Source organism: Phyllobates terribilis, unplaced genomic scaffold (genome assembly GCF_046119375.1).
Source record: "Phyllobates terribilis strain yellow unplaced genomic scaffold, ASM4611937v1 Scaffold_9__5_contigs__length_417890890, whole genome shotgun sequence".
Lineage (NCBI taxonomy): Eukaryota > Metazoa > Chordata > Amphibia > Anura > Dendrobatidae > Phyllobates > Phyllobates terribilis.
The window spans coordinates 284380235-284404763 of NW_027362769.1; the positions used below are offsets into that span (position 1 = coordinate 284380235).

The following is a 24529-nucleotide window of genomic DNA, read 5'->3' on the forward strand; positions in this document are numbered from 1 at the left end:
TTCTCCCTTACGGGTGAGCTCAGAGATGGGAGCAGTCCGGGAAGAGAAGTGCGGGATGAAGAGACGGTAGTAGTTGGCGAAGCCCAGGAATCGCTGAATCGCCTTCAACCCCTCCGGACGGGGGTCCATTCGTAGACCTATCTGGGAGATAATATAGCCCAGGAACGGAAGGGAGGTCTGCTCGAAGAGCACTTCTCAAATTTGGCATAGAGGTGATTCTGCCTGAGCCTAAGCAGGACCTGACGAACATCCCTCCGGTGTGTGGGAAGGTCCGGAGAGAAGACCAAGATGTCGTCCAGGTACACCACCACGAAGGAATATAGAAGGTCACGGAAGATGTCATTGACTAATTCTTGGAAGACAGCGGGAGCATTGCAGAGACCGAAGGGCATCACACGGTATTCATAGTGACCGTCCTGGGCATTAAATGCCGTCTTCCACTCGTCTCCTTGACGGATCCGGACCAGGTTATACGCCCCACATAGATCCAGTTTGGAAAAGATCCTAGCGCCCTTAAGGCGGTCAAACAGCTCGGAGATGAGCGGCAGGGGGTATTTGTTTTTGACCGTGATTTGGTTGAGTCCTCTATAGTCTATACAGGGACGTAGTGAACCATCCTTCTTCTTGACGAAGAAGAATCCGGCTCCAGCCGGGGAGGTAGATTTCCGGATGAATCCCCTAGCCAGATTCTCCTTAATGTATTCCGACATGGCCCGGGTTTCGGACGACGACAACGGGTAAATACGCCCACGCTGTGGAGTGGCACCGGGTACCAGGTTGATCGGGCAATCATATGGCCTATGAGGTGGCAGTGTCTCTGCTTCCTTTTTGTCGAAGACATCTGCTTAGGACCAGTATGGTGCCGGTAAACCGGGTAGATTAGTCGGGGTGGGTGGCGGACGAACCGGGCGGACCGGGACCAGGCAGGTCTTATGACAATCCTGCCCCCAATGGAGAGCTTCACCGGATTGCCAGTTCAGCACGGGTTCATGTCTCTGAAGCCAGGGTAGACCTAGCAATAGGGAGTGAGAGAGACCGGAAAGCACATGGAAGGAGATCCTCTCAGAGTGCAGCATTCCCACCAGCAGGGTTATAGGTTCTGTGACGAGCAGGATGGTCACCGGAAGGAGTCTTCCATCCATGGAGGCAACTGCCAATGGTTCAGCCAGAGGTTTGGTGGGAATGTGATATTTCTCTACCAGGGACTGGGAAATGAGGTTCCCAGCAGCTCCGGAATCCATGTGTGCAATTACAAAGTAGCGGTTCTCTCCCCAGGAGATAGAGATGGATAAAGTCAAGGACGGAGAGGATTTACTTTTGCCTAGGACCACCTCTCCAAGTGGTCCTAGACTCTGGAGTTTCCCAGCTTCACCGGGCAGGAACGGATCAGGTGCTCCTTACTACCACAGTAGAAACAGCTCCCCTCGGTTCGGCGAGTTTCTAGGCGAGACTTGACCATCTTGGTCTGGTCAGTCTGCATAGGTTCGGGCGAGCGTGCCTGGGGAATTGCTGGTTGTGAAACCAGTTTCTGAAAAACAGGAGCAAGACGAGGAAATCTTCTCTCCCGGGCAACCTCCTTGGTGCGTTCTTGGAAACGGATGTCAATCCGGGTAACTAGTGACACCAGGTCATCCAGGGTGGTAGGAATGTCCCTACCGGCTAACTCGTCCTTAATCCGACCGGACAGACCCTCCCAGAAGACGGACACCAGAGCCTCGTTGTCCCAGGCAAGCTCAGAAGCAAGGGTACGGAACCGTATGGCATATTGGCCCACAGTGAGACTCCCTTGGTGGAGACGTAGCAGAGAGGAGGCAGAAGAGGATTTTCGTCCTGGTTCATTGAAGACTCTCCGGAAAGCAGCGAGGAAAGATGATAGATCGGACACCAGGGGATCCCCTCTCTCCCACAGGGGATTTAGCCATGCCAGTGCTTCTCCGGTGAGGTGAGACATGATGAACGCCACCTTGGCCCGGTCGGAGGGAAGCTGATGTGCCAAAAGTTCCAAGTGCAGTGTGCACTGGTTCAGAAAGCCCCGACATGAGACGGGGTCACCTCCAAAACGAGGAGGTGCAGAAAGCCGGGGACCTGGGTTGGATGCGGTGGTATTGGTGGGCAGCGGCGCTGCCGGAGCGGGAATCGCATGACTCGGGGCGGACACTGGTGGGACAGACAGCGTGTCCAGGAGGGAGTTGACATTCCGCTGGAAGTTCAGGATGGTTTCCTGTTGGGATCTCTGACGAGAAACCTCCTGGTACAGGTCAGAGAGCGAAGGGGCTTGGGAGCCACCGGGTTCCATGGCCCGAGCAAACTGTTACGGATCCGGAGGAGGTGCCTTATATATGGGAGAACCTCCGGCAATTGGCCGGGGACTCCTTAGGGCGGCGCGTGCGGCCCCTCTAAGAGGGAGGGAGCACGCGCGCCCTAAGCACAGTGCCCAGGAAGCTGCGCGCCCCGGCAGAGGAGCGCTGGAGAACGCCTGGCGGGGAGCGCGGCGGTGAGAGGGACGCCGTCTCTGCCTGGCAGGGGGCGGAGACGCCGATGCTACAATGATTCACAGGAATGCTATATCCTCAAAAAAAAGAGTACATATTGTGAGTTTGTAAAGACAAATGCAGACACTGCTATTTTTTAGAACAGACCAATGTTCATTTTTTGTTATTTTCTGTAAAGTAGTTAAAATTATATACATTTCTCTTCCTGTTTTGAATTAGAAAAACAGTGTGCAATGTTCCCATTGCATGGATATAAAAACCAGTATAAAGGTTTTATGCTTAGCTCATATTTTTGAACACACTGCTATTATTTTGAACACTACTGTAACTAACTTAACACGAGAAGTGGTAAGGCTGTATCTGAGCTAATTGAATATTGACAAAGGCGCCAGGCCAGATGGTATTCTTCTAGGGTTATTGAGGGAATTAGGTTCAGTAATTGACAGACCGCTTGTAGCTCATCTTCTTAGATCTTCATCTTGTAACAGGGTTGATGCTACAAGACTGGAGGATATCTGACGTGGTACTGGTATTTAAGAAAGGTAACAAGGTGGATCCAGTCAACTACCATTTGATATCAGTGGAGTACAAAATTTTGAAGGCATTGCAGAGAAGACCTGCAAAAAGTATATTGCAGAGAACAATATAATAACTGACAACCAGCATGGTTTGAATTAAGAAAAATTGTGTTTAACCAACTTGCTGGGTTTTTGCTTACCAGCTAAATGTTATGCTGGGGAGAAGCAGGTTCTTTCAAAGCAGCGTGTAAAACGCTTCCCCTCAGCGTAATATTTACCTATTAAGCTATTTGAATAGCGCACAGTTGTGGAATATTTCCTACTAATCTGTCAATTTGACTGGACAATGAGTCCATTATACCATGTGTATTTCGATTGTTTGCTTATCCTCTATTTAAACCCTGCCCTCTGACTGATCATTGCTTCACAGAAAATGAGTGGAGACAGTCATGTTTGGCAACTGACATAATAGCCTAGCTCTAAGTGTACTGCAGATGTAAGTCCCCTGATGATTCCGGTTGGAAGAAACGCGTCAGGACTGCAGGAAAGGTACAGGGCTAATCAGTGCAGTGACTAGATGTGGACTGCCCCTGTTAGGGCAGGAGCAAGGGGTGTCAGGACAGTGCAGACCACATAGGGAGACGTTAGGGGCAGATGTACACGCCTCTCCCCTGGATTCTTGCCTGCCTTTCCTCCTGGAAGAACTCCCCAGTGTCATATGTATGCTCCACAACTCACAGGTGAGGATGTTCCTTTTCTCTAGTCTATATGCATATTTAGATAACGTGCAATTTTGTTCTAGATTTTATTATTAACTCCAGACATTCTCATGTGTAACTATTTTTGGTGACTATATCTACATATAGTATTGTTCACTCCTTCCATTTTTATACTAGAGAACAGTCTACCAACGTGACTTACCTTGTCCATCCAAGCATTGACTGGATGCTGCAAGCGGACATTTGCTTGACCAGATCACCAACCCGGCCCCCGATCGACCACTGCCCATTTGTTTAATAGGAGGCCTAGGTCCCTCTCCTGATATGGTTAACACTACTGTTTGGAAACAAACCGTTGTTGTCTCCTCTATTTGTTTTTTTAAATATTTCAACTCTTAAATTTTAGTCTAATTAAAAGTTAAGTATATGTGGAAATATGCAAGAATTCCACAGTATTACAAAGAAAAAGTAATTGAGGCGGGACTCCAGCATGAGAGAGGCTAATTGGAGAATATATGCAGGTAGGAATAAAGGCTCTAAGGGCTCGCTCACATGAGCGTATAAGAAGGCCGAGTGCTAGCTGATGTTTTATCAGATAGCACGCGGACAAATGTTATACTATGGGTCAGTGCAGGTCTAGTATTTTTTCTACAGACCAAAATGGTCTGTGAAAAAAAATCACAACATGCTGTGAGTCGCTCTGGAATTCGGATCACACGCACCCACTCAAGTCTATGGGTGCTTGTGAAACATCACTCTCCACTCAGATGACATCTGAGTGCAGTCTGACATCCATTGCCTCAGACAATGGATAATATGGAGAAATAAAGTTCTCAGTCTTCTTAGTGTGCTCTGGTTCTCTCATCCAAGAGAATCAGATCACACTAAGCTTACACTTGGATCAAACTTGGATGAGAATTTGAGCCGAGTGTCGGTAGCATAATTGAGCTGATTCTTTCACATGAGAGAATCATCACTCTGGTGACCCGGCCTTACACTTTTTTCCTCTGTACTTTATAGTGCTGCCTCAATTATTTTATATACATATATACCTTAATTAGTCCTGATATTCCTGAAGACTTTAAAATGTATATATTTTTTATTTATATAAGTATCCTTCTCCCAAAGCAAACTGAACTGAGCATCTATCATATGTACATGACAAGTACATACAACCTACAATAAGAATGCAAAGTGAAAAAGAATGAACTCACCGTCATCAAATTTAGTATAATGTCACATCACATGTGGGACCTGCTTCAGACTGCTGCCCAGCAGTAACATTCATGAAAACTTTTTTGGAGAAAAAGCAGGTACGTCCACTTATAAAAACAATATGCTTTAGATCCGTAAAAAACAGTTCTGTCTGCTCATACAGACCTCTCTGACGCTTTTCTAGCGTTGCTGCCCTCCCTTAGTCACAGAGATCTCTATGACTAAGGGCGGCCAGCAACGCTGGAAACGCGTCAGATGTCTGTATGAGCAGACAGAACTGTTTTTTTATGGATCTGAATAAAGGATATCGTTTTTATTAATGGACGTATCTGCTTTTTCACCAAAAAAGCTTACATACATACAACCTCACCATCCACTCATTGTATAGAGGCATGCCTCACCTCACTAACGCCAGGTCACATATGTGCCACTGTTGGAATACAGAAACCCGCAATAATAGTGTCAAAGCATCTCGAACTGAAAAGGAAAGGCGCCAAATATTTGGCCAAATTATCGTTTGTACAATAACTCTCTGTTGTATCCCCATATACAACAGAGAGTTATTGTACAAACGATAATTTGGCCAAATATTTGGCGCCTTTCCTTTTCATTAAGCCCCCCATGGCTTAATGTTCACAAAAAAAGTCTTCTTGGCTTATTTTATCACTTTTGTATTGAGATGTTAACCTGACCACAAGCAGAGTAAGTGATAGACCTCAGCAATGCTAATGAGAGGAAATTAGTGCCAGCAAAAATGATTCTATGATACAGTAGTATACTGCAAATAGTGGCTGACCCCGTGGCCCCCACCCAGAGGATGCAGATACAGATGAATGCGATGGTGCAACAGGGAGCCATCGGCTGTGAGGTTCCTTTTACTGTATGCGAGGGCCATCATACTGTGTGAGGGTATCATTCGGTGAGTGGGGGGCATTTTTGTTGGCATCATACTCTATGGGGGCCATGAAAGGGTTATCGTAGTGGGTGACTACACTAAGGGGCTTCGAAAAGGGACAAAAATTGTGTAAATGTAGCAACAATACGTGTCCCTCTCCCTGTCTTTAAAAGTAAGGAGGTATATATACCCTTCTGTGACTGTACATATACACCATGACACCCCACCTACTTCAACAAATATATAAATTTTTTTGGGTGAGGGGGCCCAATTAGAACTTTTGCCCAATGATTTCTATGTACACCCCTGTAAGGAGATAAGTGCAAATCTGAATGTTGGTTATGTGGCTGATATGGTACAGTATAACTGGACTTTGCAAAGCTATTTGATACTGTACCACACAACAGCCTTATATTGAAGCTTCAGAAACAGAGACTAGGGGACGCTGTATACACATGGGTAAACAAAAACTGGTTAAGGGACCGAAAATAAGAAGTCGTTGTAAATGGTATATTCTCTAAATGGGCTATAGAGTTGCATGTAAAAGTTTGGGCACCCCTGGTCAAAATTACTTTTATTGTGAACAGTTAAGCAAGTTGATGATGGAATGATCTCTAAAAGGGCTAAAGATAACATATTTCCTTTGAATTTTAGGCAAAAAATGATGTGTGTGTGTGTGTGTGTATATATATATATATATATATATATATATATACATACACATATACTGTGTATGTATATATATACATATATATATATATGTATATATATAGTCATCTTTTACATTTTAAGAATATTTTAAAAAAAAAAGGAAAATGGGCTGATGCAAAAATTTGGGCACTCTTGGAGATTTGTGTGCTCAGATAACGTTGACCAAAGTTTCAGACCATAATTAGCCTGTCAGGGTTATGGCTTGTTCACTATCATCATTAGAAAATCTGCGTAAAATAAAAACACAGCCTCCTCTAACCTTGTGCCAAAAATCAGCAGCCATGGGTTCTTCTAAGCAGCTGCCTAGCACTCTGAAAATGAAAATGACGAAGGCTCAGAAACAAGGAGAAGGGTATAAGAAGATAGCAAAGCATTTTCAAGTTGCCCTCTCTTCAGTTCGAAATGTAATTAAGAATTGGCAGTTAACAGGAACAGTGTAGGTCAAGATAAGGTCTGGAAGACCAAGTAAAATTTCAGTTAGAGCTACTCGTAGGATTGCTAGAGAGGCAAATCAGAACCCCCGTTTGACTGCAAAAGACCTTCAGAAAGGTTTAGCAGACTCTGGAGTTGTGGTACATTGTTCTACTGTTCAAAGACACCTGCACAAATATGGCCTTCATGGAAGAGTCATCAGAATAAAACCTCTCCTGCATCATCACCATAAAATTCAGTGTCAGAAGTATGCAAAATGACATCTTAACAAGCCTGATGCTTTTGGAAACAAGTTTTGTGGACCGATGAGGTTAAAATAGAACTCTTTGGCCATAATGCTCAAAGGTATGTGTGGAGAAAAATGGCACTGAATTTCAGTAAAAGAACATCTTTGCAACCATTAAGCATGGGGGTGGATCAATCATGCTTTGGGGTTGTATTGCAGCCAATGACACAGGGAAAATTTCACAAGTAGAGAGAAGAATGGATTCAATGTAATTTCAACAAATTCTTGATGCAAACGTAGCACCATCTGTAAAAAAACTGAAGTTGAAAAGAGGATGGCTTCTACAAATGGATAATGATCCTAAATAGTGTTGAGCCACCCCCGTAGTGTTCGGGTTCGGTTCGGTTCGTCGAACACCGGGATGTTCGAGGAACTGTTCGTCGAACTGTTCGTCAAACACCTTAGAACACCGTCGAACACCGTTAAAACCAATGGCAGGCAAACAAAAACACATAGAAACACATAGAAAACACCTGCAAAGGTGTCCAAAAGCTGACAAACTGCTCAGAAGACACTCTCTTTAAAAAAGCCGGCCGGCAAATTCAGCAGCGGCATACACCGGTACCCGACAATTTAGACAAGAAGGAATAGAGCATCACACATAGATTAGATAGATAGAAACATGTCAGTCACACATATAAGAAGCACAGTGACAGTGTTGGTTACTGCACTTGTCATTTAGTGTAAAGGATTTATTAAAAAAAATATTAGTGTTTTCATGCACCGTCTCTTTAAAAAAGCCGGCCGGCAATTCAGCATCTGTACCCGACAATTTAGAACAGAAAGAATAGAGCTTCACACATAGATTAGATAGATAGAAACATGTCAGTCACATATATAATAAGTACAGTGACAGTGTTGCATACTGTACTTGTCATTTAGTGTAAAGGATTTATTTAAAAAAATAATAGTGTTTTCATGCACTGTCTCTTTAAAAAAGCCGGCCGGCAATTCAGCAGCGGTACTCGACAATTTAGAATGGAAGGAATAGAGAATCACACATAGATTAGATAGATAGAAACATGTCAGTCACACATATAAGAAGTACAGTGACAGTGTTGATTACTGTACTTGTCATTTAGTGTTAAAATAAAGGATTTATTAAAATAAAAATTGGCGTGGGATCCCCCATAATTTTAGGCTCTAGCGGAGGTTAAGCAGATGGCTGGGGCAGATGTTTGAAGCCTGGGAAGGGGGTAATACCCACGGAGCTTCCCAGGCTACTAATATCAGCCCCCAGCTGAATACATAGCCTTTACTAGCTATTAAAATGGGGGACCCCCCCAAAAAAAATGACGTGGGGTCCCCCCTATTTTAATAGCTAGCAAAGGCTAGGCAGACAGCTGGGGGCTGATATTAATAGCTCAGGAAGGGTGCCATGAATATTGGCCCCCTCCCAGGCTAGAAACACCAGCCGTCAGCCGCCCCAGAAATGGCGCATCCATAGGATGCGCCAATTCTGGCACTTAGCCTCGCTCTTCCCACTGCCCTGTAGCGGTGGCAGTGGGGTAATAGGACTGGGGTTGATGTCAGCTTATAATGCCAGCTGACATCAAGCCCAGGTTAGTAATGGAGAGGCGTCTATAAGACACCCCCATTACTAACCCCATAGTCAAAGTTAAAAAAAACACAAACACCCAGAATAAAGTCCTTTAATTGAAATAAAGACACAATCCTTTATTGTTCTAAATTAAACCATACTTACCGTCACGCCCATTCCAGCTGAAGCTAACGATCTCCTGCAATAAAAGAAAAATAATAAAGCAACCTCATCCTTACCTTTCCATGGTTCCCACGACAGCTTCAGCTCTGCTACATCGAGATGACTGGCTGGACCGCAGCAGAACGCTGCCATCCAGCCTGTCATCCCGCAGACACTGAGAAGCGCAGGCTTGCTTGCGCTGCTCAGCGTCTCTCTGTGACGACATCCAGATGAGCCGAGTTCATGTCCAATGAACTCGGCTCACCTCATGCACGTCACTGACAGCGTGGGAAAATTCTCACGCTGAAGCGCTGAGTGCAGGAGAATTTTCCCACGCTGTCAGTGACGTGCAGGAGGTGAGCTGAGTTCATTGGACATGAGCTCACCTCATGCACATCACTGACAGCGTGGGAGAATTCTCCTGCACTCAGCACTTCAGCGTGAGAATTTTCCCACGCTGTCAGTGACGTGCATGAGGTGAGCCGAGTTCATTGGACATGACCTCGGCTCATCTGGATCCCGTCACAGCGAGACAGTGAGGAGCGCAAGCATGCCTGCGCTTCTCAGTGTCTGCGGGATGACAGACTGGATGGCAGCGTTCTGCTGCGGTCCAGCCAGTCATCTCGATGTAGCAGAGCTGAAGCTGTCGTGGGAACCATGGAAAGGTAAGGATGAGGTTGCTTTATTATTTTTCTTTTATTGCAGGAGATCGTTGGCTTCAGCTGGAATGGGTGTGATGGTAAGTATGGTTTAATTTAGAACAATAAAGAATTGTGTCTTTATTTCAATTAAAGGACTTTATTCTGGGTGTTGTGTTTTTTTTAAATACTTTACTAGAAATTCATGGCGGTCATGTCTAATACTGGCGTGACCCCATGAATTTTGGGCTTGGGGCCAGCTGATAATACCAAGCTGGCCCTAACCCCTTTATTACCCAGTGAGCCACCGCACCAGGGCCCTGGATGAGTTGGGTACAGCGCCAGAAGATGGCGCTTCTATGAACGCGCCATTTTCCGGGGCGGCTGCGGACTGCAATTTGCAGCGGGGGGGGGGGGGGGCCCAGAAAGCTTGGGCCTCCCTGCACTGCAGATTCCAGCCCCCAGCTGCCTAGTTGTACCTGGCTGGACACAAAAATAGGGCGAAGCCCCACGTATTTTTTTTTTAATTATTTCATGAAATTCATTAAATAATTAAGAAAAAAGGGCCTTCCCTATATTGTTGTGTCCGGCCAGGTACAAATAGGCAGCTGGTGGTTGGGGGCAGCCCGTTCCTGCCTGCTGTACCTGGCTGGACACAAATATAGTGCGAAGCCCCACTTCAATTTTTTTTGATTATTTCATGAAATTCATGAAATAATTAAGAAAAAAAGGCCTTCCCTATATTGTTGTGTCCGGCCACGTACAAATAGGCAGCTGGTGGTTGGGGGCAGCCCGTTCCTGCCTGCTGTACCTGGCTGGACACAAATATAGTGCGAAGCCCCACTTCAATTTTTTTTAATTATTTCATGAAATTCATGAAATATTTAAGAAAAAAAGGCCTTCTCTATATTGTTGTGTCCGGCCAGGTACAAATAGGCAGCTGGTGGTTGGGGGCAGCCCGTTCCTGCCTGCTGTACCTGGCTGGACACAAATATAGTGCGAAGCCCCACTTCAATTTTTTTAAATTATTTCAGGAAATTCATGAAATAATTAAAAAATAATTGACGTGGGGCTTCGCACTATATTTGTGTCCAGTCAGGTGCAGCAGGCAGGAACGGGCTGCCCCCAACCACCAGCTGCCTATTTGTACCTGGCCGGACACAACAATATAGGGAAGCCCTTTTTTTCTTAATTATTTCATGAAATAATTTAAAGAAAATTGACGTGGGGCTTCGCCCTGTTTTTGTGTCCAGCCAGGTACAACTAGGCAGCTGGGGGCTGGAATCCGCAGCGCAGGGAGACCCAAGCTTTCTGGGCCACCCCCGCTGCAAATTGCAGTCCGCAGCCACCCCGGAAAATGGCGCGTTCATAGAAGCGCCATCTTCTGGCGCTGTACCCAACTCATCCAGGGCCCTGATGCGGTGGCTCACTGGGTAATAAAGGGGTTAGGGCCAGCTTGGCATTATCAGCTGGCCCTAAGCCCGAAATTCATGGGGTCACGCCAATATTAGACATGACCACCATGAATTTCTACTAAAGTATTTAAAAAAAACACAACACCCAGAAAAAAGTCCTTTAATTGAAATAAACACACAATTCTTTATTGTTCTAAATTAAACCATACTTACCATCACGCCCATTCCAGCTGAAGCCAACGATCTCCTGAAATAAAAGAAAAATAATAAAGCAACATCATCCTTACCTTTCCATGGTTCCCATGACAGCTTCAGCTCTGCTACATCGAGATGACAGGCTGGACCGCAGCAGAACGCTGCCATCCAGCCTGTCATCCCGCAGACACTGAGAAGCGCAGGCTTGCTTGCGCTCCACAGCGTCTCTCTGTGAGGGCATCCAGATGAGCCGAGTTAATGTCCAATGAACTCGGCTCACCTCATGCACGTCACTGACAGCGTGGGAAAATTCTCCTGCACTCAGCGCTTCAGCGTGGGAGAATTCTCACACTGAACCGCTGAGTGCAGGAGAATTCTCCCACGCTGTCAGTGACGTGCAGGAGGTGAGCTGAGTTCATTGGACATGAGCTCACCTTATGCACGTCACTGACAGCGTGGGAAAATTCTCCTGCACTCAGCGCTTCAGCGTGGGAGAATTCTCACGCTGAAGCGCTGAGTGCAGGAGAATTCTCCCACGCTGTCAGTGACGTGCAGGAGGTGAGCTGAGTTCATTGGACATGAGCTCACCTTATGCACGTCACTGACAGCGTGGGAGAATTCTCCTGCACTCACCGCTTCAGCGTGAGAATTTTCCCACGCTGTCAGTGACGTGCATGAGGTGAGCCGAGTTCATTGGACATGAACTCGGCTCATCTGGATGTCGTCACAGAGAGACGCTGAGCAGCGCAAGCAAGCCTGCGCTTCTCAGTGTCTGCGGGATGACAGGCTGGATGGCAGCGTTCTGCTGCGGTCCAGCCTGTCATCTCGATGTAGCAGAGCTGAAGCTGTCGTGGGAACCATGGAAAGGTAAGCATGAGGTTGCTTTATTATTTTTCTTTTATTGCAGGAGATCGTTGGCTTCAGCTGGAATGGGCGTGACGGTAAGTATGGTTTAATTTAGAACAATAAAGAATTGTGTCTTTATTTCAATTAAAGGACTTTATTCTGGGTGTTTGTGTTTTTTTTAACTTTGACTATGGGGTTAGTAATGGGGGTGTCTTATAGACGCCTCTCCATTACTAACCTGGGCTTGATGTCAGCTGGCATTATAAGCTGACATCAACCCCAACCCTATTACCCCCTGCCACCGCACCAGGGCAGCGTGGAAGAGCGAGGCTAAGTGCCAGAATTGGCGCATCCTATGAATGCGCCATTTCTGGGGCGGCTGACGGCTGGTGTTTCTAGCCTGGGAGGGGGCCAATATTCATGGCTCCCTTCCTGGGCTATTAATATCAGCCCCCAGCTGTCTGCCTAGCCTTTGCTAGCTATTAAATTAGGGGGGACCCCACGTCATTTTTTTGGGGGGGGTCCCCCATTTTAATAGCTAGTAAAGGCTATGTATTCAGCTGGGGGCTGATATTAGTAGCCTGGGAAGCTCCGTGGGTATTACCGCCTTCCCAGGCTTCAAACATCTGCCCCAGCCGTCTGCTTAACCTCCGCTAGAGCCTAAAATTAAGGGGAACCCCACGCCAATTTTTTTAATAATAAATCCTTTATTTTAATACTAAATGACAAGTACAGTAACCAACACTATCACTGTACTTCATATATATGTGACTGACATGTTTCTATCTATCTAATCTGTGTGTGAAGCTCTATTCTGTCTGTTATAAATTGTCGGGTACCGCAGCTGAATTGCCGGCCGGCTTTTTTAAAGAGACGGTGCATGAAAACACTATTATTTTTTTTGATAAATCCTTTAACACTAAATGACAAGTACAGTAAGCAACACTGTCACTGTACTTCATATATATGTGACTGATATGTTTCTATCTATCTAATCTATGTGTGAAGCTCTATTCTGTCTGTTATAAATTGTCAGGTACCGCTGCTGAATTGCCGGCCGGCTTTTTTAAAGAGACGGTGCATGAAAACACTATTATTTTTTTTGATAAATCCTTTACGCTAAATGACAAGTACAGTAAGCAGCACTTTCACTGTACTTCGTATATATGTGGCTGACATGTTTATATCTATCTAATCTGTGTGTGATGCTCTATTCTTTCGGTTCTAAATTGTCGGGTACCGGTGTATGCCGCTGATGAATTGCCGGCTTTTCATGTTTCACTGTTGGCACTGTTCCCATCGATTTGGGCAATCACTGTAATGCCACAACCACCATGGCTGTGGCATTACAGTGAGTGGCAGACAATCCCTGCATGATTGGTGCTCTAAATAGCGCCAGACATGCAGGACACGCTTTTGGTGCACGAACAGTTATCGAACATAACCTCGAACAGCCGAATTTTTTGCAAATCGTTCGGGTTCGTCGAACAACTCGAACACCGCCCAAAACAGCTCGAATTTGAGATTGGCGAACAGTTCTAGTCGAACACCGCTCATCTCTAATCCTAAACACAAGTCAAAATCCACAATAGACTACATGAAAAGGTACAAGGTGAAGGTTTTACAATGGCCCTCACAGTCCCCTGAACTGAACAACATTGAAACTCTGTGGCTAGACCTCAAAATAGCAGTGCTTGCAAGATGACCTAGGAATCTCACAGAACTGGAAGAATTTTCCAAGGAAGAATGGACCATAGTCCCTCAAACAAGAACTGAAACACTGTTGGCTGGCTACAAAAAGTGTTTACCAGCTGTGATACTTGCCAAACGGGGTTCTACTAGGTAGTAAACATGCAGCCTGCCCAAACTTTTGCATCACCCATTTTCATTTTTGTAATTTTTAAAATGTAAAAAATGACAATATTTTCTTTGCCTAAAATACAAAGGAAATGTGTCATCTTTAACTGTAGCCCTTTTAGAGATCATTTCATCTTCAAATTGATTAACTGTTCACAATAATAGTCATTTTGACCAGGAGTGCCCAAAATTTTACATGTCACTCTAGTCAGCAGTGGGGACCCAACAATCTGTGTTAGACCCTATTCTTTTTAATCTCTTTATTAATGACATGGTGGATGGGATTGGAGACAAAGCATCAGACATGGTGGATGGGATTGGAGACAAAGCTTCAGACTTTGCTGATAGCACAAAGCTTTGTAGGATAATAAAAACTGAACTAGAATGTGTAATATTACAGTATGATCTAGATAAGATGTGTTTATAGGCAAACACATGGCAGATGAAGGTTCATGTTGATAAATATTAGGTATTGCACCTAGGCCACAGCAATTGTTTTGCTGCATATACATTGTCCTGTTGGTAGCTCGCATGCATTCCCGGCGCTGTGCTACTCACTGCGCTCGCCGCTTTGTTTATCGGTATGTCTGGCCACCTCGCTAGTCCTCATGCAGCACTTCTAACTCTGCTGCATTTGCCTGATGTCTCCACATAGCTATAGGGGGGCGCGACCAGATCCTGCAGGAATTTAACCCTGCTGTGTCCACTCCCACCAACATTAAAGTAAGCTCAGGCCATGGACTCTGCTGTAAAGATGGGATTTAGAGACTACAAGTCTTTTGTGCAAGTCCTGTATGAGCAGGTTTGTGCACAACTTGAGCGTTAAGACCAGCTGATGCAGGTGATCAATCTGATGGCAACTCAGCTACAGCATATGTCCACCCTGTCCCGCACCTCAACCACGACAGGTCCTCCTTCCTCCACATCGACATCATTTCCAGAAGAGCCACCTAGAGTTCCAGTGTCTGGTTTTGCAGCTAAGCTTCAGCTTCCACTTCAGTCCCACTTTGATGGAGAACTCAAGGAAAGCCGCACCTTCATAAACCAGTGCCAGATCCACTTCACTCTCCACTCTCATCTTTTTCCTTTGGACCAGACCAAAATTGCGTTCATGGTCCCTCTGCTGTCCGGATGAGCCCTGGTTTGGGCAAACTCCATTTGAGAGTACAGTGGTTCTGAAACTCGCAATGCTGGGAGATTATTGATGATATTCCAGACAGCATTCGAGGAACCTGGTTGCACCTCATCTTCCACATCGTCCCTGCTGACTCTAAGATGGCATGGATACCGTGGCTCAATATGCCTTACTCTTCTACACCCTGGTGAAGGAGCTGGCCAGGAATGAATAGGCCCTGGTGGCGACCTTCTGACATAGTCTGTCCAGTTGAATTAAGCATGAGTTGGTAGGCAGAGATCTACCATCCTATACACCTCGCTACTAGGATTGATCTCCATTTCCATGAACAAGCACTGGAGCATGTATTCTCTCTTCAGGGAACCTCCCAGGTCAGTTCCAACCTTTCAGTACCTCTTGCTGCCACAAGCTCCACCTCCTGCTATAGAGACAATGCAGGTAGGGCAAGCCAAACTCTCTGTACAAGAGCAACAGTGAAGGTATCATGACAACGTGTGCGTGGACTGTGTTGGCAAAGGACATTATGATCGTCAGTGCCCAGTGAAGCCTGATGAGCCCTCGTTTCTAGGGTTGGTCAGAGAGGTGACCCTAGATAAGAGAGATTGTGCTCCAAAACTGGTGACCAAAGTTACCCTGTCCTGGCAGGAGAGGTCCCTCTCCGTGGCTGCTCATCTGGATTCCGGCTCTTCCGGCAAGTTAATCCATATGGATCTCGTCCGTTGACTTCAGCTACCTACACAACACTGGATCATCCCCTGTCTATTGCCTCCATTGAAGGACAACTCCTGGCAGAACATATTCATTATATCACACTGCCAGTAGCCCTGTAGATCGGAACTCAGCATTCCGAAAAAATGTCTTTCTTGCTACCTAAGTCTCTAAACTTGGTTCTTCTAGGTCTCCAATGGATGCGCCGACATTCGGTTGTTGGTTGATCCACCAGCCAGTTGTTTTAATGGGGATCATATTGTGCTACTAACTGCCTTGCCAAGATCATGCCCAATATTCCTCCTTCCATGCCTCGGGCCTTTCCCCATCACTCTGTGGCTAGGTATTTCCTCTGTCCCTGCCTGAATCTCGTGTCTTGTCTGCCCCTGCATACCTCAGAAAAAGTGTTTTATACTTGTCCTGCGCTGTATGTAAATTGTGCAGTCCTGTCCGATGGGTGTCCCCAATTTGTGATCAGCGCCGCCCCGTTGCCTTCAAATGCTGCCTCTTATAAGTTCAGGTAAGTAGATTCCATCTCTCCATCATCCATGTAGTGCCCAAAGTCTTGCACCTGTGCAGTGGAATCACTGGCTGTTTAATAGGGCACAGTGAGGCACACCTGCGCAGCTCTCCATCTATTTCGGAGACGCATGTTTATAGCATAGAGCATTCCACTACTAGGGCCAGATGTGGACTGCCTTTATCAGGGCAGGAGCTATGGGGAAATAAGGCCATGATAGTGTACCTAGGGTTTAATAGGTCTTCCCGATGGCTCCACCTGACTAAAGAAACTGGTTGGCATCAGAAAGGTGTATGATGTGATGATCGCACACCTCTATTCTTGACCACGAACTGTTGAGGGAGGGCAATAACCCTTCACGGTTGACCAAGTGAGTGTTAAATTATTATGTTGATTGCGCAATCCACAGAAAACCAAACGGAGGCAGTGTGCTCTGTATGGGAGGATTCAAAAGAATCTCTGGGTTTATTGAAAGAAGGGAAAAGTTATGTGGAGAATCTTAAACAGTTAACTAAAACATGCAAGCTACCAGATAAGGGCCGGTTAATTATGAAGAAGAAAAAGGGCAAGTTAGAAGATAAAGGATTGTTACAAATAGCTTTGGCTTGGTACGGAACAGCAGAGAATTTGCAGAAAAAAAAAGAGTGAATGGAGGAAGAAAATGCAGACAATAAGGGAAAGACGCTATGTTATGTGTATTACAAAGATACTGGTCTCCGATAATGGCGGCGTAATGAATTGTTGGGAATGTTCTAATTGTGGCCAGCGGGTTCCAGTCAGCAGATTATTGTGTTGCATGTCACGTGCCCCGTCCAGGAGGCCCACCCCTCTCTACCAGGGGGGAATGTAAAGGAAATATTGATACTCATGCTAGACCAACTCCATTTTGTCTGCTTGCTTTAAAATCATGTTATTATCACTCCTTGCATAACATACATTCTTTCCTTCTTTGCATGGAACTTTCTCACACTAACTTTTTATCACAAGAACATTTTGTCAGACACTCCGCTCCTGTTATCTAACTAGTTTAGGCCAGGATTGACCTTGTACATTTCCATCGTGCTTCAAACTAACGATAATATGACCATATGTGTATTTCCGTAATAATTGTACTAACATTGGTTAGCCTGTAGTACTGTAGTATGGCTGCAGAGTTGATTGGCTATTGATATGCTCAAAACAATATAAAATGCCCTCCCTCAACAGCTGGTGCCATGACTCGGATCCCTAACCAGGGACGCCCCACCACCTCTGGACGTTCACAAAGAGAGACTTGCCTTCAGCCTCCCCCACTGGAATTGAGACTGATCATCCCCCACAAAAAGCCACGGTAAGTGCACAAGTTCTTTACTAGTGTTACTGACCGTTTGGTGTGGTTTCCACGTGGCGCATGGTTGTTTGCAGTATCTCTGGACGTCCTGGTTGGATATAGTCAAAGGTGAGACTATAAGGGGTGTAGTCCCATTAGGGGTCTGATATTATTTACTTTTAAAGCAGTATCACCTCGGATTGACAAGTGAATATTGTGTGAAGCTTCCCTTCTTTAACTTCTGACAAAGATTCTTAGGAGACTGGACATTGTTAGTTTCAGTCGCAGCAGGTGATCGAAGATTGGGTAGGGCACGCACATATATCGAGTGTCCGGAGCGATGAAAAGCTGCAAAAGCACTCCTCCTTTCATTAGTCGTGTGAAAGACTTCCCCGATGGGAGAGGGTGAAAAAAAGTCAGTGGAACAGCTGGGAGGTCCGGCCGAACTCCGCTGTGCACAAAATTAAGGATCTTTGTTGTTGGTTGAGATTGAGAGGTGGCAGTAGTGATTAATCAATGTTTCCGTGGAGCAGAAAGAATTTGTCTCCCCTGGAGGAGGTAAGAGAGAGAGAGAGACAGGAGGTGAGAGAGAGAAAGACAGGAGGTGAGAGAGAGACAGGAGGGAGAGGATGTGATGAATATCACGATCGGTCGAGAAGAGAAAAGATCATTTAAGAATGCACCAAAAGTGTTTAAGGTGTTAAATTTTCCTGTGGGAGGGAGACCTCAGCCTGCCATCCGCCGTCTCGCTCGCAGAGGAGGAGACGAAGCCTGGTTGTTTTAATTATTTTTATGTAAAGAAGGGAGAATTATCTAGCACTCTGACTGTTTTGTGCTACAAAATGCAGCTGATGTGAAAAAATGCTGCGCTGGGTTTATTGAAAGAAGAGAAAAGTTATGTGGAGAATCTTAAACAGTTAACTAAAACATGCAAGCTACCAGATAAGGGCCAGTTAATTCTGAAGAAGAAAAAGGGCAAGTTAGAAGATAAAGGATTGTTACAAATAACTTTGGCTTGGTACGGAACAGCAGAGAATTTGCAGAAAAAAAAAAAAGAGTGAATGGAGGAAGAAAATACAGACAATAAGGGAAAGACGCTATGTTATGTGTATTACAAAGATACTGCTCTCCGATAATGGCAGCGTAATGAATTGTTGGGAATGTTCTAATTGTGGCCAACGGGTTCCAGTCAGCAGATTATTGTGTTGCATGTCACGTGCCCTGTCCAGGAGGCCCACCCCTTGTTACTACCCAAGCCACTCCTAGTGCCCCATCCTCATCTGTTATACCTATGTCCGCCCAAAGTTCCAACCCTTCCTGCAGCGGCCATGTTGCTACACCCATTGCATCACCTCCGGCCTCTGACCAGATGTCCCTTTGGTGGCGGCCATCTTGGCGCACCCCTCCTGTAGTGTGCTTCCTTCTGGTGGCGGCCATCTTGGCACACCCGGAATACAGGCAGCAATACACACTACACCCGGAATGTGTATGAGGAAGAACATCATGATCAGTGTGTGACAGAGCATTAGACACCAATACGTATGAGAGTGGGGTTGACTTCTGTCAAGCCCTTAAAATATGGGCTCAGGATAAGTTCGCTGATCAATCCACTACCGTCAACAGCACATATTTATGTCCACTTTGACATTAGGGCTAAAATATGGTGATGTAAACTAATTCTCTAGATGGTCATATATCCTTAAGTTCCTAATAGATGCACATACACGTTGTCTGGTTTACAGTAATTGATTTAGCAAACGTTTTTTTCAGCATTCCACTACACAAAGACTTTCAGTTTCTGTTTGCATTTACATATCGGGGCAGGCAATTGACTTGGACGGTGATGCCGCAGGGTGCGCAGAATAGCCCTAATCAGTTTGCAAAGAACATGTCTAGCTGTCTGCTGCCGTGGCAGCTGGACAACTCTGAGGTAGTACTTTTACAATACGTGGATGATCTTCTTGTGTGTGCCCCCATGGAGCAAATGTCCATCAGGACCAGTGATAGCCTCCTCAAGCATCTAGCAAAATTGAATTGTCGAGTCTCAGCCTCGAAACTTCAGTTTTGCCTTGGTCAAGTGGTCTTCTTAGGCCACTGCCTTACTCAGGGTGCCAGACATCTCACAGAAGAAAGGAAGATGGCCATCTACCTGCTACCATTCCCAAAAGATCCCATAGAGCTGCAACGGTTCCTCGGACTATGAACATATTGCAGACAATGGATCCCAGACGCCTCACGTCTGATGCAGCCCTTATATGATGCATTAAAAGAAGACACTCTGGCTGATGTAAACAACAAGGACCACCAAGAACTGTTGCAACAAGCCTTTGAGCAACTAAAGTCAAGGATAATGACAGCCCCTGCCCTTGGAAATCCGGACTATGCTCAACCTTTTCATTTGTATGTCTCTGAGACGGGAGGGCATGCAGCCGGGGTACTACGCAGAGACGCTGTACAAAGCAGCGCCCGGTCGGTTATTACTCAGCGCATCTGGACCCGGTAGCCAGGGCCTCCCCCAGCTGTCTACGAGCGGTTCACGCCACACAGCAACCTAAACATCTGTCTACACAAAGACACCTGCGGCTGCAGTGTTCATTGATTTTGCCAGAAAATGTGAAATTACATCGGTGCACCACCATCAACCCAGTCACCCTGCTACCAGCACCTGAAGGAGAGGGGAAAGAGGCTCCACCGCATGATTGTCTGGAACAAATTACTGCGGAGTCAACTCCACTTGTTCTAGTGTGGGAAGTACCCTTGGATGACCCAGAACTTACGTTATATACGGATGGATCAAGATATGCTGACACCTCTGGCAGGTTTCATACTGGATATGCTGTCACAACTGAAGATACATTGGTAGAGGCTGCAGCCTTACCCCCCAGTATGTCAGCACAGGAAGCAGAGCTCAAAGCCCTGATTGATGCTTGTAAACAGGCCGAAGGAAAATGTGTGAATATATTTACTGACTCGAGATACGCCTTCGGGATTGCACATGATTTTGGGGAGATCTGGGCAAGGAGAGGCTTTGTCACGACTGCAGGTTCTCCTGTGACAAAGGAGAAGTTGGTCTCTGAAGTTGTTTGCCGGTATGGAGTCCCAGAAGTTATCAAAAGTGATCAAGGACCAGCCTTTTCCTCATGTGTATATCAAGAAATACTTACCATGATCGGATCAACAGTGACGTTACATATTCCTTACCATCCACAGTCAAGTGGCAAGGTGGAGAGATTGAATGGCACACTGAAAAGGCAATTAACCAAAATGATGCAGGAGACTACGGCCCAGTGGCCTTAGCTCCTTCCCATTGCACTGTATCACATACGCACCACCCCCATAGGGAAACACAAACTGTCACCCTATGAGATACTATTTGGGTCACAACCAGCTATAGCTAGATTTACCCCACAACAATTATCAGAAGAAACAGATCATGTTGTGCAATATGTGATTCAGTTTGCCAAAGCACTAACACCCATGCGTTAGTATCATCTTCTATTCCAGATCCAGCTAATGCAGAAGGTTGTCATACCCTCAAGCCTGGAGATTATGTGTATGTGAAGAAGCTTGTTCGGAAATATGGACTAGAACCATTGTATGACGGACCAATACAAGTGTTCCTGACAACCCCAACAGCTGAGATGTTTTATGATAATATGTATGGTTAAACTAGTCATTACCTGGAATAGCCTACAACAGAGTACTGACCCTTTTAATAACAAGTTTATTACCACCAGATTTGGTACATAAGTTAGTATTACAGCACTCTGCTTTATGGGATCTACCATCAGCCACATATTGGGTCTGTGGGAATAATGCGTATAAATGGCTCCCAGTCGGAGTAGGGGGGACTTGTACGTTGGCCCGGCTAACTCCAGCCACTTATCTTATTCCCCATAGTAAAGTAGATATGAGAGCCATCCCTCTTCATACCATCTATAAATGTGCCAAGGACAACACCCCACGCCCATCAGGAAGACCTCATTTAGTACAAATGAGTATGCCCAATAAGATAGCCAGTACTGTCTTCCTCTACCCTATGGTAACACAAATGTGGGACAAATTAATGGAAGTCACTGATTACTTAGATGACCAGATTTGGAGTATATTGGAAGTAATTAATACTACTGTTGCGATGCAGAATCAGCTTATCATAGTGGCTAATCAACATACTTTAGTGCTGGACTATTTGACAGCAGCTCAAGGAGGGATGTGTCAGGTTATAGGCCCAGCCTGTTGTCACTATATCGACCCCGACTCTACCATATGGTTAAAGACTAAAATGGAAGACATTAGGAAACTCAGGGAAGAATATAACAAACATAATGAATTGATCAAAGACAGTTGGTGGTCTGATACGTTCTCCTTTTTAAATCCTGCTAATTGGTTTAAAGGGATTGGTGGATGGATTGCTGGAATATTACAAGGAGTGTTGCATATTGCTGCTTGCATCTTGTTAATATATGTTTTACTAAAACTAGTCTTTTATTGTATCCCATTTTGCATGAGGAAAACCTGCCAGTCATCAAAGAGCAAGGAGGACACTGACAACCAACATCCAGTGCTACTATACACGGACCTCCCAGATGTAACCAGCATTGAGGACCTGAACGACAAGGGAATGATGACCTTTACCCGCATGCCCCAACCAACCTCACGTCTGAAGATCTGAGCTTTATGATTATGTCAACAAACAAGGGGGGATGGACATGCCGCGACTGCCTCAATTGGTAACAAGAGCACTAATTGGGTGAAGACCAATGTCCCTCAGGCTCAAAACATGACCCTGGGAAAGCACCTCTATTGTTGATAATAACATAATTTTTAGGGGGGAATGTAAAGGACATATTGATACTCATGCTAGAGCAATTCCATTTTGTCTGCTTGCTTTAAAATCATGTTATTAACACTCCTTGCATAACATACATTCTTTCCTTCTTTGCATGGAACTTTCTCACACTAACTTTTTATCACAAGAACATTTTGTAATTTGTCAGACACTCCGCTCCTGTTATCTAACTAGTTTAGGCCAGGATTGACCTTGTACATTTCCATCGTGCTTCAAACTAACGATAATATGACCATATGTGTATTTCCATAATAATTGTACTAACATTGGTTAGCCTGTAGTACTGTAGTATGGCTGCAGAGCTGATTGGCTATTGATATACTCAAAACAATATAAAATGCTCTCCCTCAACAGCACAACTGGGTGAGATCATTCCATTTTCTATATTCTAAATGTGTATGCATTGTGGTATATATATGTGACCGCTGTCACACCCTGAAAACATCAACACCTGGATGTATTAATTTTCTCTTCTATAAACTGAATCATTGTCAGCTTCATGATTTTAACTGTGTGTTTATCGTTGGATAGGTAATGTGTATGTCTTTTGTTGCCTATGGGTATTGGTAATATTTATTGGTTTTAGAGTTATTATTAAAAGCTATATTTTATTATACTCACCTTAGTGCTAGACTTGATATATTGTGAGTCGGGAGTCTAAAGGAACACATAGGGCACTCCCCTCGTTTCTATTCCTTTTCTGCTCTCTTTTATGAATAACCCAACTGCGCTTCAGCTTGAGGTCACGAACAAATGGCCGGACATTCTCCTTCAGGTTTTTTTGGTAGACAGCAGAATTCATGGTTCCATTAACCACGACAAGTCTTCCAGGTCCTGAAGCAGCAAAACAGCCCCAGACTATCACACTACCACCACCATATTTTACTGTTGGTATGATGTTCAATTTCTGAAAAGCCGTGTTACTTCAACGCCCGATGTAAGGGGACATACACCTTCCAAAAAGTTCACCTATTTTGTCTCGTCAGTCCACAGAGTATTCTCCCAAAAGTCTTGGTGATTATGAAGATGTTTTCTGGCAAAACTGAGTTGAGCCTTTATGTTCTTTTTTCTCAGCAGTGGTTTTCGTCTTGGAACCCTGCCATGCATACCATTTTTGCCCAGTCTCGTTCTTATGATGGATTCATGAACACTGACCTTAACTGAGGCAAGTGAGGCCTGCAGTTCTTTGGATGTTGTTGTGGGGTCTTTTGTGACCTTTTGGATGAGTCGTCGCTGCTCTTTTGGGGTAATTTTGGTCGTCCACTCCTGGGAATGTTCACCACTGTTCCATGTTTTCGCCATTTGTTGATAATGGCTCTCACTGTGGTTTGCTGGAGTCCCGAAGCTTTAGAAATGGTTTCATAACCTTTTCTAGATTGATAGATCTCAATAACTTTGTTTCTCATTTGTTCCTGAATTTCTTTGGATTGCAGCATGATGTCTAGCTTTTGAGGATCTTTTGGTCTACTTCACTTTGTCAGGTAGGTCCTATTTAAGTGATTTCTTGATTGAGAACAGATGTGGCAGTAATCAGGCCTGTGTGTTTCTAGGGCAATTGAACTCAGCTTCCCAAAGATGTGATAAACCACAGTTAAGTTATATTTCAAGGGGAGGGGTTGCAATCACTTTTTCACACAGGGCCCTGTAGGTTTGGATTCATTTTCTGTTAATAATAAAGACCTACATTTAAAAACTGCATTTTGTGTTTGCTTGTGTTAAATATTTAAATATGTTTTGTGATCTGAAACATTTAAGTGTGACAAACATGCAAAAGAAATCAGGAAGGGGGCAAACATTTTTTCACACCACTGTATAAGAGAGTGTATAAAAACACAAAAAATGAAATCATTTAAGCATAAATAGAACAATAATAGTGTTAATGGTATGTTGATAACATAAAGTGTTTAGATGATGATAATATATATAATTAAATCATTATTCAAATGCATATAAAGTGACGAAAGTGCAAGAATAAAATGCTACCAGTGTGCAATTGATAAAAGTGCACTTATAATGCTAAAGCCTTAATTAAAAAATGAATGTAGCTATGTGTTTCTGGCTTCAAGTAAAACCTACTAAAAGAGATT

The 24529-nt window shown here is 44.7% G+C and overlaps 1 long non-coding RNA gene across 1 annotated transcript; it reads left to right on the forward strand.

Moving 5' to 3' along the window:
• Positions 1 to 3434: 3434 nt before the first annotated feature.
• Positions 3435 to 23438, forward strand: LOC141160955 (uncharacterized). The gene is made up of 3 exons (XR_012250595.1): positions 3435 to 3750; positions 17491 to 17614; positions 21098 to 23438. It is a non-coding gene; the product is annotated as an uncharacterized lncRNA (long non-coding RNA).
• Positions 23439 to 24529: the final 1091 nt, after the last annotated feature.